Here is a 16,363-nt window from a genome sequence, read left to right on the forward strand (position 1 = left end):
CAGGTGAATGTTGTACTACAGCGATTATAAGTGTTCGTGATTAAAAATGAGCTTGAAAACAGTGCTGAGTTGTAGAGAAAGGGAACAGGGAGAGAACTGGAGACCAATTAGAAGAGTTTTGCCCAAACGTAATTATGCGTTGAGTGAAGTGAGGCCTTGTTCTCTGCTGTTTTGTCCTTGTATGTTGGAGATTAGCAAAATATAAAAAACCCCTGTTTTTTCAGTTTGCTAAAAGACAGCAAGGTGCCCACAATTGGCAACTTTGGGCAACTTTAATCAAATTCCATGTAATTTTTGATTTTGAAGTGTAAATAACTGAACACATTCTTTACAGAGACACACTGCTGCACATTTCAATGCCCAATTACTGTTTATTTGCTGAATTTAACATGTTGGAAAACATAAAATCTGGCCTGTGCAAAATTTATAGCACATTTTATATTTTTAGCTGCATGAATTTAGTACAATGTAGGTGTTTATGATAAAGCGGCCAGTGAGTGGAAGCACAAGTTAGGTTTCAGACCCATAGTGCTGAGTTGTCTTCTCAAAATGGAAGGATGGACAGAAACACCTGTGGATGTTTTCAGATCTGAAGCAGCTTGATTTTCTCCTCTCTCTCTCAAAGATCAAAGCTTTAGTGCTGTTTATCTGATGGGGACAGTTTTGGTGTCTATCAGGTCTTCCAGGTGGTTGTTAGGAGGCGCAAGTTTTGGAAATCCCTCTTGATGGAAATTAAATAAAGGCAGGGTGCACAGTGATGTGCATCTGAAGGAAAATGTCTCCTGAGATAGATTCTTGCTCCAGCAAATAAACAACTCGATGATGAACACACCACACCATGCGGCGTAGCTAAAGTATGTGTGAAGAATGTTGTATGATGTCTTTTATCTTCAGTCAGAGCAAACAGGGCCAGGAATGGCCTCATATGTGTCTGGAGTCCCCTCAGGACTGCGTGGTGTAGATGGAGACTGGATGGACCGGAGGACCTTTTCTCCAGTATAATTGACCTCAGTAGGAATTTGGCACTGCAGCACGAGAACCCCACCGCACACACACGCTGAGAGTGTGAACCTCAGTGCCTCCCACAGGGCGACACACACTCTTACCCTCACACACTCAGAAACACATCATCATTAACTCTCTCAGCTCCAGCTCCACCTCACTGCTCTCCAACCTGCAGCTCCAGCTGAGCTTTAGTACAGCAGCTGGAGTCAAACAGACGTCTCAGCCTCCTCAAAAACACTGAAGTACTCCATCATGGACAAGAGAGCAAAAAGCTAAGATGAGTTATCAGCAAAGACTTAAAAAAGTCTCCAATTAACTATTATTTGTAGCAATACTGATGCAGTATTGGTATCGATGTTGATACTGGCACCTAAATACAGTAGGAGTATCGCCAACAGAGAAACCACAAAGCATTTTCTGACACTGCATATATATATATATATATATATATATATATATATATATATGTATATATATATGTATGTATACTATAGTATATGTATATATAATAAGATTCTTTCCATGTACTAGGATAAGAGCACTTTATCTATCTATCTATCTATACATATATATATATATATGCTCTTGTAGATAAAGTGCTCTTATCCTAGCACATCAAAGACCTCTAAATGTGGTACACCGTTTATTATTATTATTATTATTATTATTATTATTATTATTATCATTCCTTTGCATGCTATATATGTGGTAGATGCAGCAATACAAATTAAATCCAGTGCGATAAGCTGGTAATAATGCAGCCATCAACAAGCCTAAAGTGATTATCTGAGAATGCGTGTTTTATTAAATCATCCCAGAGTTATAATACAAGCTGACTGCCTGGAAGAAGCAGTTATCCATCACCGGACGCTCTTTAAAGCAGATGTAACTCAGTCCAGTGGGTATTCTCATCCAGCACTCACACACTTTAATCACAGCTGTGATGTGCTTGATCACGGCGGAGGTGTAATTAGTGTGTGAGGGTAACAGGGTCAAACACACTCCGCCAGACGAACAATCAAAGCTCGTGTCCAATTACGGATGAACATGATGGACCTCATGTCACACAGCGCCGTTCAACAGGCACACATATGTACGAGAGCATGAATGTAGACTGCTGTAGAAGTACCTGGTTTATAAGGAATTCACAAACCAACATTCTATATTTATTCAGGAGGAGAGGAGAAAGAAAACAAATTCAATTTTTTGAAAGTCATATTGAAACAATAGGAGTTTCCAAAACCGAAGCTGAAAAACTGATTAAAAGCTAGAGAGAAAATGTGACTCCTAACAACCACCTGGAAGACCTGATAGACACCAAAACTGTCTCCATCAGATAAACAGCACTAAAGCTTTCATCTTTGAGAGAGAGGAGAAAATCAAGCTGCTTCACATCTGAAAACATCCACAGGTGTTTCTGTCCATCCTTCCACTGTGAGAAGACAACTCAGCACTATGGGTCTGAAAGGATGTGTAGCTGTTGAGAAGCCTCACTGATTCTGACTAGTTTAAAGGCATTTCAATTAGTGATGTATAATCAGAGAACAAGTTGGCTCTTTGGCCTTGTTCAGACTGCCAGGCCAAATCAGATTTTTGGCATATCCAGATTGTATCCAGTACCTTTAGTCAGGGAACATAACTGCACCATAATCCAGTGAAATCATATTTTCTAAGTCGTATTGACTCCACACACTCTCCGGGCTTTTTATCTTATTGTTCTGTTTTAAAACATTAGGTTATGAAAAGGTACAAATACATACTTTTCACCTGGAAAAACTTATTTAAGGTTCACAATTGGACCTTAAAACCACTGTTGTACTTTTAAGCGAACATTTCAATTGTTTGAACCTCGATGAACAAAAAATGTGCCTGCACAGAACCTTTATTTCTAACAGTGTCAGGACAATTTAGCAGGTCCATTTTGCCTGACTGCATGTCTTTGGACTGTAGGAGGAAACCCACGCAGACGACATGCAAACTTCACACAGAAAAGACCCGAGTCACCCGTCTGGGGAATCGGACCCAGGACCTTCTTACTGTGAGAGCTACCCATTGTGCCACTGCACTAGCACTTTGACTTTTGCAAATTTGAATCGAACCACATTTGGAGGTGGTTTAAAACTCGATTCCAGTCAGATTTTTACAGATGTGTCTCAGTTTGGTAACTCATATTGGATTTCAAAGTGTCTTTTGCATCTCTTTTGATAAACAATGACGATATCAAATCCAGAGTGACAGAAGTGCTGGGATTCAAGAAGAGCTCCAAAGATTTATGCTTACATCAGAGAATTCTGAAGAGTTTGGAGGGTAAGATGATGCACCTCCATCTCTCCTGCATCTGTGTTTGAAATCCGCATCACCAGTGTAGCTACGTAGTTACTGACGCCTACGTTGTTACTATGGCAACCCATGCAGAAGGTTGGTGATGTCTGGAAAACAAATTCAATTTGCCTTCAGTCTGAACACAACCTTCGAGTCGGTTCTTTTAGATTGGAAGCCGACATTGAGTATCTGATTTGTTTTTCATAAATGAAGACAAACCAAATGTGTAGATTATGACACTGTGGCTGATAATCACAGCATCCCTGTCCTGATCTCTGTGGAACATTCCAGCTTCACCCCCTCATTATTCACACCACCTGCTTCTTGTTGTGTCACTTTGGCTCTGGTTTTGTTCTTGTTGGCTTTCCATGTAATTCTTGCCTTTGTTTGTTGAAGACTGGTTGATAGATTTGCCTGAACATACTTATCAATAATTTTTGTCAGTTAATTAATTAAAAGGTAGATGAAGGTTTTTTTGAAAATTAAACGAAAGATAATATTGTTAGCTTGGCTAATAAATTACAAAAAAATGGCAATGCCTCTTAGTGAAGTGCTGCTTTAGGGCCAAAGAGTCAGATCTTAAGCGGAGCCAATCGATCTGACGGACTGAAAATAGCCGGGATGCCCATGACTAACGGACAAAAGGACCACTGTTGTACCTGTGAGACTACATTTACATTGCTGTTCCCTTAGAGGCCGATACCAACCCATTCAGCGCTCTTTTATCCTGAAAATGTATGCAGTCAGTGTAGGATATGACACGTGCAATGAGCAAAGGAGGACAGTGCCTTCAAAATGTGGTCTGAAGTAGTAGCTCGTAGTAACTTTGGCCATGACAGACTCTCAGGTTATCTCACGCTTGCTGCATATTCTGATTCCTTCTGGTTTTAATGGACAGAATAGAGGCTAAAGACTCAGAGCAGCAGAGCTTTCATGCGTAAAACTTCATTGTGCTTTAATGAACTGATCTGACCCCTCGCCCTCCTCCGCCACACAGTCGACTGCAGCAGATCTGACTCATCACCCTGATTCACGGGATGATTATAACCTACATACAGCAGCTGACGGAAACGACTTTCGAAAAACTGCAGGCGTGAACGCCCGAGGAACTAGGTCGCATTATCTTTACCTTCACTTCTGAGCAGACCTTCGAGGTTCTCAAGTTCTCGCCAGCTGGCTTCACTCTGCTGTGCATATCTATGACGTGCACATATGCAAAGATAGATCTCAGAGGGGGGGCTGAGCTCCCAGCCATTTGCCTTCAGACTGTATAAGTGCACACTTCGTCAGCATGTATAATAACTGTGCTTTTTATGGCCATTCTTCAAGATCTGTTTCAAAGAAGTGAAACTCAGTTTTGTCATGAGAACACAGCTTATGGATCAACTTGAGTTCTACAAGCTTCATAACTCTTGAGCGGCCTCTCTGGTGATGTACTGCCACCTGTGGAGATTTTTCTCACTAATTTCGATGCGATATGGATGCACGCTTCACTATGAGGCTGGAAATCCCACCAATAAAGCCCCAATAGAGGTCCTTATTCACCAAATTTGTGTACAAATCAAATACATGCGGAAAGTAGGGGTGCTGGGGGGGGCTGCAGCACTCCCAATTTCAGGATTGCAATGGTTAAAAGTAATAATATAAATAAAATGTTCTGAACTTTAGAATAATTTGATTGTACTATAGACCCATGTGTGTGTGCTTAGAGTGTTAGAGTGGAGTTTGGATTATTTTTAATTTCTAAGTCTGTAGTATCTGTACTGTTTAAGTGAACACTGTATTTTCTTTACAGTGAGCCGAAAACAGGGGGCGCTTTAGCGGAAAGTCGTCAAATACACGTAGACTGAGCTTAAAACGAGGAGGTCTATGCAGAGATAGACTCCAGTTCTGAACCCCAAGGTGGCCTAATGTTGCTTTATAATCATTACTTTTAACGCTATTAAGTTTGGCCAGTAGAGGGAGCTTTGTACTCACTGCTCGACCTCAAACTCTGCCTATGAGCACAGCTGCTGAGCGCTGTTGTTCAGTTGGCACCCTACCAAAACATCCGCATGAATTAGCTGCTTCATGTAAATGATATGTAAATTAGGTGCTGGAGCTTGATTTTACGCACCAAAACTGATTGGACTCAAATCTCCGTTCGTTTCCACAACATACGAATGTCATTACATGTGGTCAAATCTGTGCTCTTTTTTTGTTCAACTTTAATGAATAACGGCTGAAGTTCGAGTTCTAGTTCCAGTCCATTTTCCACCTGCTAGAGACAGCAGGACTCATCGTTATAGCCACAAATAATGACTTTGCTGTCTTTTTGGTCACTTTATACTGCTCAGAAGCATCCAATTTGGCTAATTAGCTATCTTGCTAACACATCTGACTTACCATAGCTTAACACTAGTTGTGTTGACATGAAATTATATAGCAGTGTTGACTGACACTTAAAAACATAATCCATTACAAATGACTAATTACTTACCTCAAACTGTAATGGAATTACTTTACTGATTACTTCCTGGAAAAATAGTCTAATTATTTGTTACGTTTGAGTTATTTTGTTAAAGCAATACACTGTAAATACAATTGTTTTTTCAGCAAAAGTAAAAACTCTAAAAATAGCAATGGACACGTGAACTGTTCTATTTTACAATCTGGTGCTCTTATCAGCAGGGTGGTCTTTGCACTAGGCGAAGGTAGGCAGCCGCAATAGGACCCTCATGAACCAAGGGCCCCTTAAAAATACAGATTAGATATACTGTACATGTTGATGTTAAATAACCAATTCCAAAATAGATATTTATTTTAAAAATAGCTTATTGTAGCGATTACTTTCAGTAATTTCGATGTTCAATGCAGCTCTGCACCAGTCATTGTTACAATGGACTATTCCATTTTGTTACTTAATGTCATTACTTTATGTCTATGTACCAAATGATCTCACTGTATTGGCAGATACTTTTGCTCATTTCTAGCATATTTTTTCATATAAGCAAAATGATCTGCCAATATGGGGAGAATTTCATTTAAAGTAAAAAAGAATTCTAGAAATAAGTTTAGTAATCTGATAATATTCTTACAGCAATCTCAAAACAAGAAACATAGCAACTACCTGATTTTAAGATGATTTTACTTGCCAAGATATCATTTTTTTTTTATTTAAATATGGATTAAGTGGCCCCATAATCACTGTATCTGCCCCAGCCTATAAGCTGCCAAAGCATCCCCCAGCCTAAAACACCTTCCTACTACCCTGCCTTGGTAAAGAATTTGCGGTAACACTTTATTTGAAGCTATCTAAATAAGGACTTTAGAATACATGCAAAAGCATTGAATAACAAACTGATAAGGCAAAACGCAAGTATTATAACAGCTTATGTCATAAACACACAGACACCATAAACAGAAGTACATGACATTTTAAGAACATAATTGTTTTGTACTTTAACTCATGTGGGACTATGCAGAACTGATATGAACTTCCAAACTAGACTTTCCTTCTAAGTCCCATTACTTTTGAATGAGACTTCATAATAGTGTTATAAATGCAACAAATATCTATCACTTTAATTTAAGGTCCCTTAGGGCATTGCAATGTCATTTACTTCATAGAGCATCTTCTGTCATCTTGCAGTTACTAGCATAAGCTGGTCTCAAATAGTACTAAAACATTGCTTCACAAATATATTATTTATTAGTATTATTTATTCAGTGCTTATGCATGTGTTATGTAGTTCCTGTGTGGGTAACCTTCATCCGCAAGACAGTGGAGGAGCACTCAGTCCTGTTGGTACCAGTTTTGAGCAGTTAGCATGAACCATAAAAGTGGGCACCTTTGCTACTGGGCAGTGGAATAAGCACGTTCCCAGGCTTCTGGTGCCAAAGGTTCCACTACTAAGTGAAGTGGAAAAAGCATCATATTACATAATGTAATGATTACCTTCCCAGTAGATATTTGGAATCAAGTGCAGGTTTATTAAACAATCAGAAGAAGCGTCAACAACACCAGGCAGGGTCAAAACTGTCAGGAAATCATATAAGATCAGGCCAACAGTCCAAAAACATGATCCAGTACTCAACAACGATACAAAAGGCCAAGGGGTCACAACTGGAGTAGAAATACAAGGAATGTAAGGCTCCGAATCGCAGGGTACACCTAACAACTTTGCTTAGAGTATAAATCAGAATGTCTCTTAAATACTCTACAAAATGGCCTCTGATGAAGAACAGGTGCCAGCTAGAGTCTCAGTACTTAGGAGAGTAAGACCTCTGCTGGCGTGGAGGGGACCTGGCATCAGATGTGACACATAATGTAGTTATTCTAAATGACCAAACATGTAAGCAGTAATAATATCAGTGTGTAACTGTCTCACTTTAGGCTTAGTAACATACAAGACTCCTAAAACTACACCTGGAACACTCTTTAGTAGCTAAAAGCCATTATTTGTGTTGACCAGAAGGGTCATTTGTATGTATGATGCAATGCCTTTCCTTGTTTCTCTAGCAAGACATTTTGATACAGAAAAAGCAGCAGGTGAGTGGACAGCAGGCTTTATAATCGGTTATTGATGACTCACCTGCAGAGACTAGTGTAAAATAGCATATCCCCCCACCAGCACCAATCTATAACTCTCTGATAGGGGCATTTTTATTTACTGCATGAGCTTGTTACTATCAGCATTGTCTAGAACAAGCAATTCGATCCAGGCGTGCATGTGTGTGTGTGTGTGTGAGTTATAGTGTGTGTAAGTGGCTCATTCTTCCCTCCTTCAGTGGTTTATCAGTAATCTTGAGCGATTACCCCGTATCATCTCTGTGCAGTAGCGTGCATTAGCTAGAGCTGTAGCCATCAGTAACCAGAAGCTAACAGTTTCATTAGCCACAGGGGACAACATGGCTATTAATTTCCCTCTGCGAGCGTTTCTTTGGTTAGAAATTACAGCAGGGCGGGGTGTTTCGGTGTGTTTCATTGTGTTTCAGTGTGTTTCAGTGTTTTGGAGTGTTTCTGAGAGTTTCTGAGAGTTTCAGTGTGTTTCTGCTGGATTTGGAGTGGGATTTTGAGGATATGATGTTTTGCTCAGCGGCTACTACACAATCTTCTCTGGTTTGTCTGAGGAGACCAAGACAAGCATTTTATACTCCATGTTAGAAGTCAAACTCTACTAGACTAGAAAAGTGCATTTCCTAATGAAAAGCAGAGTGATTGTGGAGCTTTAGTAATTCCCAGGTGGTTGCTAGGTTATTGCAAGACATTTAATATGGTATTTTACATGATTGCATGGGTGTTGCCAAAAGGGTTCTTGGTTTCTTAGTGGTTGCTATGTTATCCCAGGTGGCTGCTAGGGTGTTGCTAAGCAGTTGCTATGGTCTCTCTTGTGGTTGCTAGGCAGTTGCTATATTCTTCTTGATGTTTACTATGATATCGCTGTATTGTTGCTATGGTATTCTACGTGGTTCCTAGGGCATTGCTAGGTGGTTGCTATGGTGTTCCGGGTGGTTGCAAGAGTGTTGCCAAAAGGGTTCCTATGTTATCCGAGGTGGTTGTAAGGAATTTGCTAACTGCTTGCTGTGGTATCCCAGGCGGTTGTTATGGTACTGGTTGCTTAGGGGTGGCAAGCTGGTTGCTAATGTGTTCCAAGTACTTGTCATAGTGTGCTAAGTGGTTGCTATGTTTTTCCCAGGTGACTGCCAGGGTGTTGCTAGGCAGTTGCTATGGTCTCTCTTGTGGTTGCAAGGCAGTTGCTATGGTATTCTTGATGTTTATTATGATTTTGTTATGTTGTTGCTATGGTATTCCAGGTGGTTCCTAGGGCATTACTAGGTGGTTGTTAGCCACAAAAGTTCTGCCATTCATTCCAATTAGAAAAAAAAATAATTTAAAAGGTTGCTACGCAGAAATCATACATCCATTTAAAAGCTGTACATAAGCTCACCAGTCCCCATCAGACAGAACTTTCCTGAGCTGGTTTGGTGTTGATATCTCGAGAACTGCAGGGCGATTATAATGATTATTAGTAGTCTGGTAGTTGTAGTCAGCTTAGCTTACTATACAGTACTGGACAAAGATCAGATATCAGACTATATTTATTCAATTTCCAGTCAAAATGACCATTAAGAACAAGATAAAGGAAAGAAAAGAAACAGAAAACACAATATTTAACAGAGAATTTCACAAAAGCATAAACAGCTAAATCTAATCTCAGCTGTTTGAGTGTTCAGTGAGTCACTCTTTACCTTTATTACAGCTTCCATTCTTTTCAGGAGACTCACTTTCAGTTTCTCACAGAAATCTGCAGACACACCTCCCAAGTTCAGTCTTAGAAGTTGGTTGATCATTTTCTGAAGTAATCAAACACATTCAGTGATGCTGAGGTCTGGACTCTGGGGTGGTCAGTCCATTGTTCAGCTTCTTTGTTTGATGTGTCTGTCTCCTTTTCTCAGTGAGACTTCTTGACAGCTACACATCCTTTCAGACCCATAACGCTGAGTTGTCTTCTCACAGTGGAAGGAAATTAAAGAAATGAAGCGTGGACTCAGTAACCATGAAGAGTATGTGTAATGCTGCCGGTTTGGCTGATGTTGTGCATTTCTCTGAGCTTTTACACTGAAAACAGATAAAAAGTGAGAGTGAGATGCGGCAGGCCAGCCAGAGCCGCCAGCATCGTGCACAACTCTGACTGTAGTTACTGAGCTTTCTGAAGCTGCGAATGAGCCGAAGAACGTTCACTGAAGTCTGTCCAGACATGAACACACAGCTTAGCCAGGCAGTGGCATGAGCCTCACGCATGATCTGCAGCAGCAGGAAGATCTCACTGATATTCATGTCCATCTGGAAAAGCAAGATAGCATCTTTCTTCTTTAGCATCTTTATAAAGAAAAAAATATGCATCCTAGAGAAATTTGTACTAAATACATCAAAAACCGTAAAAATAAAAAAAACCTTTCATAAGCATTGACTATGGTACTGTTTTGGATGTATTTAGTACAAATTTCTAAAATAATGAATTGTGATGCATTATTTCATTATGTTGCTATTATTGCATTATTCTGTGTAGTTAATTGTGAATTACCACATTTGGTGTTGCATTATAGTGTTAATGCATTATTAACACCACCACTCGAAATAATTCAGTTGTACCCTTAGAATTGAACAGGCTGTTTTTGTTACTGTGCATTTAAGACTGACATATGTGAATGAGCTCTGTTCTGATTGGAGGCGCCTGGTTTAAAAAGCAGTTTGTGTTGAAACACTCCTTATAACGCAATTGTAAATGGGCGGGGCTAAACTGTCATAGGCTGAATAAGCGGATTTGTAAACTTAAGGGTTAATCAGTGGGTCCAAAAACTATTTAGGGGCAGTAAGTGTGCATACGCAGTGTTTATTTGTTCATTCTAATTATCCTAATGTTTTTTATTTTTTAATAAATGCAAACGGCCCAGACAAACAGCTTTTCAATGACTGTATTTATTTAAAAAATCACATATTAAAACTTATGAACTGAGTTCTGAGGTTTTTGTTTACATCACACCAGCTGCCCTTTACATTGTGCGAACATTAGATGATGAAAGTTTCATGATAAATATTCAGTTATTTAAATAAATAAATACATACATACACACATAAATAAATAAATAAATAAATAAATAAGCAAGCTTGCACTGAAAGACCCCCAGACCCAGAGTGATGCTCAAGCCGAGTGTATGCCGACCCCAACCAAGCAGCCAAAGCTTGAATTTCAACAAGTAACAAAAGCAGAGATTAACTGCCTCTTCTTTCTTTGCCGTTTAGGCTTGTTTTTACCAACTTTGCTGTCAGCTTTGTGATGCTGTACTAAAGAGCATGAAAGAATTTGTGTATGTCTTTCTTATAAGGAGAGGGATTTGTGCTGAGGCTGAAGTCAGCTTCCTATTCACCAGCTTCTTGTTACCTTAAATGGTGCAGCAGTTAGAGACATTATAATAACAACTGCTGCTCCATTTAAGGTGGTACAGGAAAATTTAAACAAGAAACTGGTGAATAGGAAGCTGACTTCAGCTTCGTGGCAAATGTATGGTTTAACATTTTAGGCGATTGCTAACTGGCAATTATGCAACAATGCATCTCAGATGACGCTGTGAAGAAATGCAAATGTAATGTAACAAGTAGTGTAATAAGTACTTTCCACAGGAAGCAAATAAGTGAATTAATACATTACTTTTTTTGGGTATCACCCCTAACACTGATAGGAGCACTTTGTAGTTCTACAGTTACAGACTGTAGTCCATCTTTTTCTCTGCATACTTTGTTACCCTGTTCTTTAATGATCAGGACCCCCACAGGACCCCTACAAAGCAGGTATTATTTGGGTGGTGGGTCATTCTCAGTAGTGCAGTGACACTGACGTGGTGATGGTGTGTTAATGTGTGTTGTGCTGCTCTGAGTGGATAAGACACGACAGTGCTGCTGGAGTTTTTAAACATTGTGTCCACTCACTGTCCACTCTGTTAGACACTCCCAAATAATATCTGCTCTGTGGGGGTCCACTGGGGGTCCTGAACAGGGTGACAAAGTATGCAGAGAAACAGATGTACATATATGTGTGTGTAATTAAATTAATTACTAATGTACAGAGGACAGTATTTGAGAGTTTGCTATTGCGTCAGGGCCCCTTTTTCTCATCTATTTGCAAAATATCTCACAAACTGTAAAAAAAGGGGGACGGCTTGTACGAACTAAAATAACCTTCTTCTCAATTATGTCCATGCATTATGCAAATTACCTGTTCTGTTCTCTTGGTGTTGCATGATTGCTCTGAATATGCACACGTCTTCTCTAATTTCCACTACAATAATCCTCTCACTTTGTGCTCTCCGTAATTACAATCATCTGCTGCATAATTACAATTTTAAAACATTGTATCGTGGAGCATCGCGCTGACAGGGGAATAATGGCGGTAAGAGAACGGCAGTATGGGTATTCTGGGCCTGGCAGGAAGTGAGGGAGGGGCCGGTCAGCAGCTGGATGGAGTGCTATGGGGGCGGCTGAGAAACAAACACAAAAATATACTTTCAGTATGAACTCCACTGATCCCAGAACTGCACAAAACTTCTCTCAGCACAGAAAATGAGCACAGGGTGGAAACTACTGTGGGGTAAAATGTCCTAAAAATAGAGATTTTCCTGTTATGAATCATATTTGCAATGTTACATGTCCTTATATCCATATGTTCTTATGCCCATCTGTTCTCTGAGCTCTGAGCACAAACCTGAAGAAATGTTACAAATCGATCAACCATATGGATAAAAAGTGCATTTTATCACTTATTTCTTACTTTGTGAATAAAAGTATGGAAATCCAATATGAAAATGTGCGCTGTTAGATGTTCATACAAACTGTAACTATACATTTCATCACAGTCAGAATTAATTCCATGGCATTTTCCCTTATTGTACTAAATGTAATTGCTAGGCATGAATGGGTTACTATAAAAGTCACACACAATTTTGTGTGCACACACCTCAAATCAAAGTCATTCAGAGTGGTTAGGTGTGAAATACTCTTCTAGTTTCTAGAGAAACTTACTGAGTCAGAATTGTTCACAGTGGTGGTGATAGGAACCAGACATCCACCTCTAAAAGCTCCCTCACAGAGAGTTATTACATGAAATGATTATGAATACACTGCCTGTTGTCTGAGACACTGTTTTAGCATAGGTTTTTGGCCTAAAACATTTTTTAATACATTCATAGTGAAGTGATACATGTAGGATGTTGTGAGGGAAAATAGTCTTAAAAAACCTTATTATTTCAGATTTTCCTTCATCAACATTCCAAATAAAACTCAGAAGACGCATGTAGGTTCACGGGTGGTTTTGGATAGTAAATAAAATGTCTATATTTGTGTTGTAGTCATGGCAACCCCTGGTTCCTAACACCACCACTTTAAAGAAATCTAAACCATTTCACACCAAACCACTCTGAATCGCTCTGTTTACATCTCTAGCAGAAACGCTGGAGAAGTTCACCTTTAATGTTTAATAAAATTTACAACCCCATTTCCAAAAAGAGTTGGGACGCTGTGCAAAATGTAAATAAAAACAAAATGCAATGATGCAATAATTTAAACCCTATATTTAATTGAAAATAGTACAAATACAACATTTTTAATTTGATGCCAACAACACATTCCAAAAAGTTGGGACAGGAGCAACAAAAGGCTGGTAAAGTTTATTTTAGTGTAATGCTTAAAAATACACCTGGTGGTTGATTGGCAACAGGTCCGTAATGTGACTGTGCACAAAAAAGAGTCTTTCAGAAGTAAAGATGAGGAGAGGTTCACAACTCTGTAATAGACTGCATGATCAATTAGTGTAACAATTCAAGAATAACGTTTCTCAACATGAAACAGCAAAGAACTGTTGCTTTTCAACATCTACAGAACATAATATCATTAAAAGATTCCTCTGGGCTAAAGACACTCAGCTTGTTATCAGTGCACAGTTCAAAAGCCAGTATTCATGATGGTATAGAGGTGCATTAGTGCACATGGCATGGGTGATGTGCACATCTGTGAAGGCACCATTAATGCTGAACGATATATACATCTTTTGGCAACATATGCTGCCATCCAGACGACGTCTTTTTCAGGGAAGGCCTTGATTATTTCAGCAAGACAATGTCAAACCACATTCTGCATGTATTACAACAGCACTGCTCTGTATTAAAAGAGTTGGGGTGCTAAACAGACCTGCCTGCGGTCCAGACCTGTCACCACTGATAACATTTAGCACATTATGAAATGAAAAATACGACTAAGGAGACCCTGAACTGTTAAGCAGCTGAAATCCTAGATCAAACAAGAACAGGAGAACATTTAACTTTCAAAACTACAGCAGTTGGTCTCCTCGGTTCCTCAGAGTGTTGTTAAAAGAGGTGATGAAACACAGTGGTAAACATGCCCCCGTCCCAACTTTTTTGGAATGTGTTGTTGGCAACAAATTCAAAATGGGCAAATATTTTTCAAAAAACAATCAACTTCTCAGTTTTAACATATGATATGCAGTCTTTGTGGGATTTTCCTTTAAAAATATGGTTTACATGATTTGCATATCATTGCATTCTATTTATATTTACATTCTGCACAGCGTCCCAACTTTTTTGGAATTTAGTTTTGAAAAATATGGCATTCTAGACAAAATAGAAATAAACTTGAAATGAACTAAATTAAAATGCTATTTGAATTAAACTGAACTGAACTGTATTAAAACCTACAGTGTTCAGCGTTCATCTACAGTCTATCTAGATACAAATGAACGCAGTTAGAGAGAAAAAACCATGTGCTGTCATTGCTCTCACTCCTCTGAGATGTTCTCCATTTCTTCCATACAGATCAGGCTGGAAATGCACCATAAGGGCCTGAACGTGGGCCGGTCCTGCTACACAAGAGCGCTCTTCTGTAATAGCATCAGCTAATGCATGGCCGCGGGGCGTCTGCGGCCTCTACACACGGCCGCCGGGGACAAACACTGGATTTATTCCAATCCGAAAATGCCCCCGACCACTCCGGCTAACACATCCCAGCAAAATCTGGCAGCACAGAGCCGGCGGCAGGGAGATGACACGGAGCCGGCTGCTGTTATTCCTCAGAAATCAATACTCCGTCTAGATCCAGCGGTGCTGGTGTGAAAACATCACAGCGTTTGTCCCTCTGAGTGCTAACTACATCCCTCCACATGCCCCCGCAAGAGTCTACTATCTGCTATCTGGAGCGCGACTTTGAGAAAATAGCGATAAGACGCAAATGGAGGCTAGTCAATAAGGCCATTAGACTCGTGCTAGCGCTTTTATCTGCTGAGTTATTTCAGATTTATGGATAAAACCCTCACAGCTTAATAGCAGACGACACCATTCGGATGTTGGAAGGATATGCGGAGTTACTCGAGCGTGCGGCCGCCGCGGAAATGTCCCCCCTTAAGGACGTAATGCTGCGGCAATTCCGCTGCTATGATAACATTAGCGCGGACTATCAGTTAGCGCCGCTACGGGAAGTGTTAGCATTAGAGATTTGAAATATCTGGAGGCAAATGAGTTTTGACGTCAAGCAGATTGGTCTCATTGCTTTGCTAGAAGTGTGATTTATCCGCTTATCCGCAAAAATTACCATAGCAGATTCGCAGAAAGCTGCGGCGCTGCTTGGGAAAAGCCTGGAAAAGTGACCATGCTGCTATTATAGTTACTGCGTGGAGTTAAAAGACTCAACTGAACTCTGTTTCTGTTCTTATATTTAACAACTTGTATGTCTGACACAATCAGTAGTCCACCAGATTTTTTCCTGAGAGACTTTAAAGGAGTGCGACAGACAGAATTCAGTCTGCTAATGCTTTTTAGCTATGCTAACATGCTAGTCCATGTTTATAGATAACAGTGTGTCATACAGAAAGAAAGATTTCCGTTAGCTACATCAGCCTTGTAGCTCCAGTGCTGAAACTAATGATGGAAACTTTAGACACTGCACATGTCTTGGCTATCTGGGATAAATTTGACTGGGTGGGTTTTTTTTTTGCTGAACTGTGCTTAAACAGAACTGAATTAGAGGGGAATTCCACCAAATTCTCAAAATCTCTGCAAAATGAAATGGTTAAGATATAAACAGAGTCATTCAGAGTGGTCTGGAGTCAGAATGGTTCACAGTGGTGGTGATACGAACCAGACATCTCTTAAAGCTCCCTCACAGAAAGGTATTACATGAAATGGTTATGAATACACTGCCTGATGTCTGAGACACTGTTTTACGATAGTTTAAAGAATTTGGCCTAATATGTATTTTTCAAAAGAAAGGATTTTTTTCAGTTTTTCCACTATTTTCCCATCATCAACATTCCATATAAAAGCTCATAAGACACGTGTAGGTTCACTGGTGGTTTTGGACAGTAAATAAAATGTATTATTTTTGTTTTGTAGTCATGGTGACCCCTGGTTCCTATCAGCACCACTGTAAAGAAATCTAAACCATTTCACACCAAACCACTCTGAATCACTCTGTTTACATCTCAAACACTGA

This window comes from Colossoma macropomum, unplaced genomic scaffold, assembly GCF_904425465.1.
Source record: "Colossoma macropomum unplaced genomic scaffold, Colossoma_macropomum, whole genome shotgun sequence".
In the NCBI taxonomy this organism is placed as follows: Eukaryota; Metazoa; Chordata; class Actinopteri; order Characiformes; family Serrasalmidae; genus Colossoma; species Colossoma macropomum.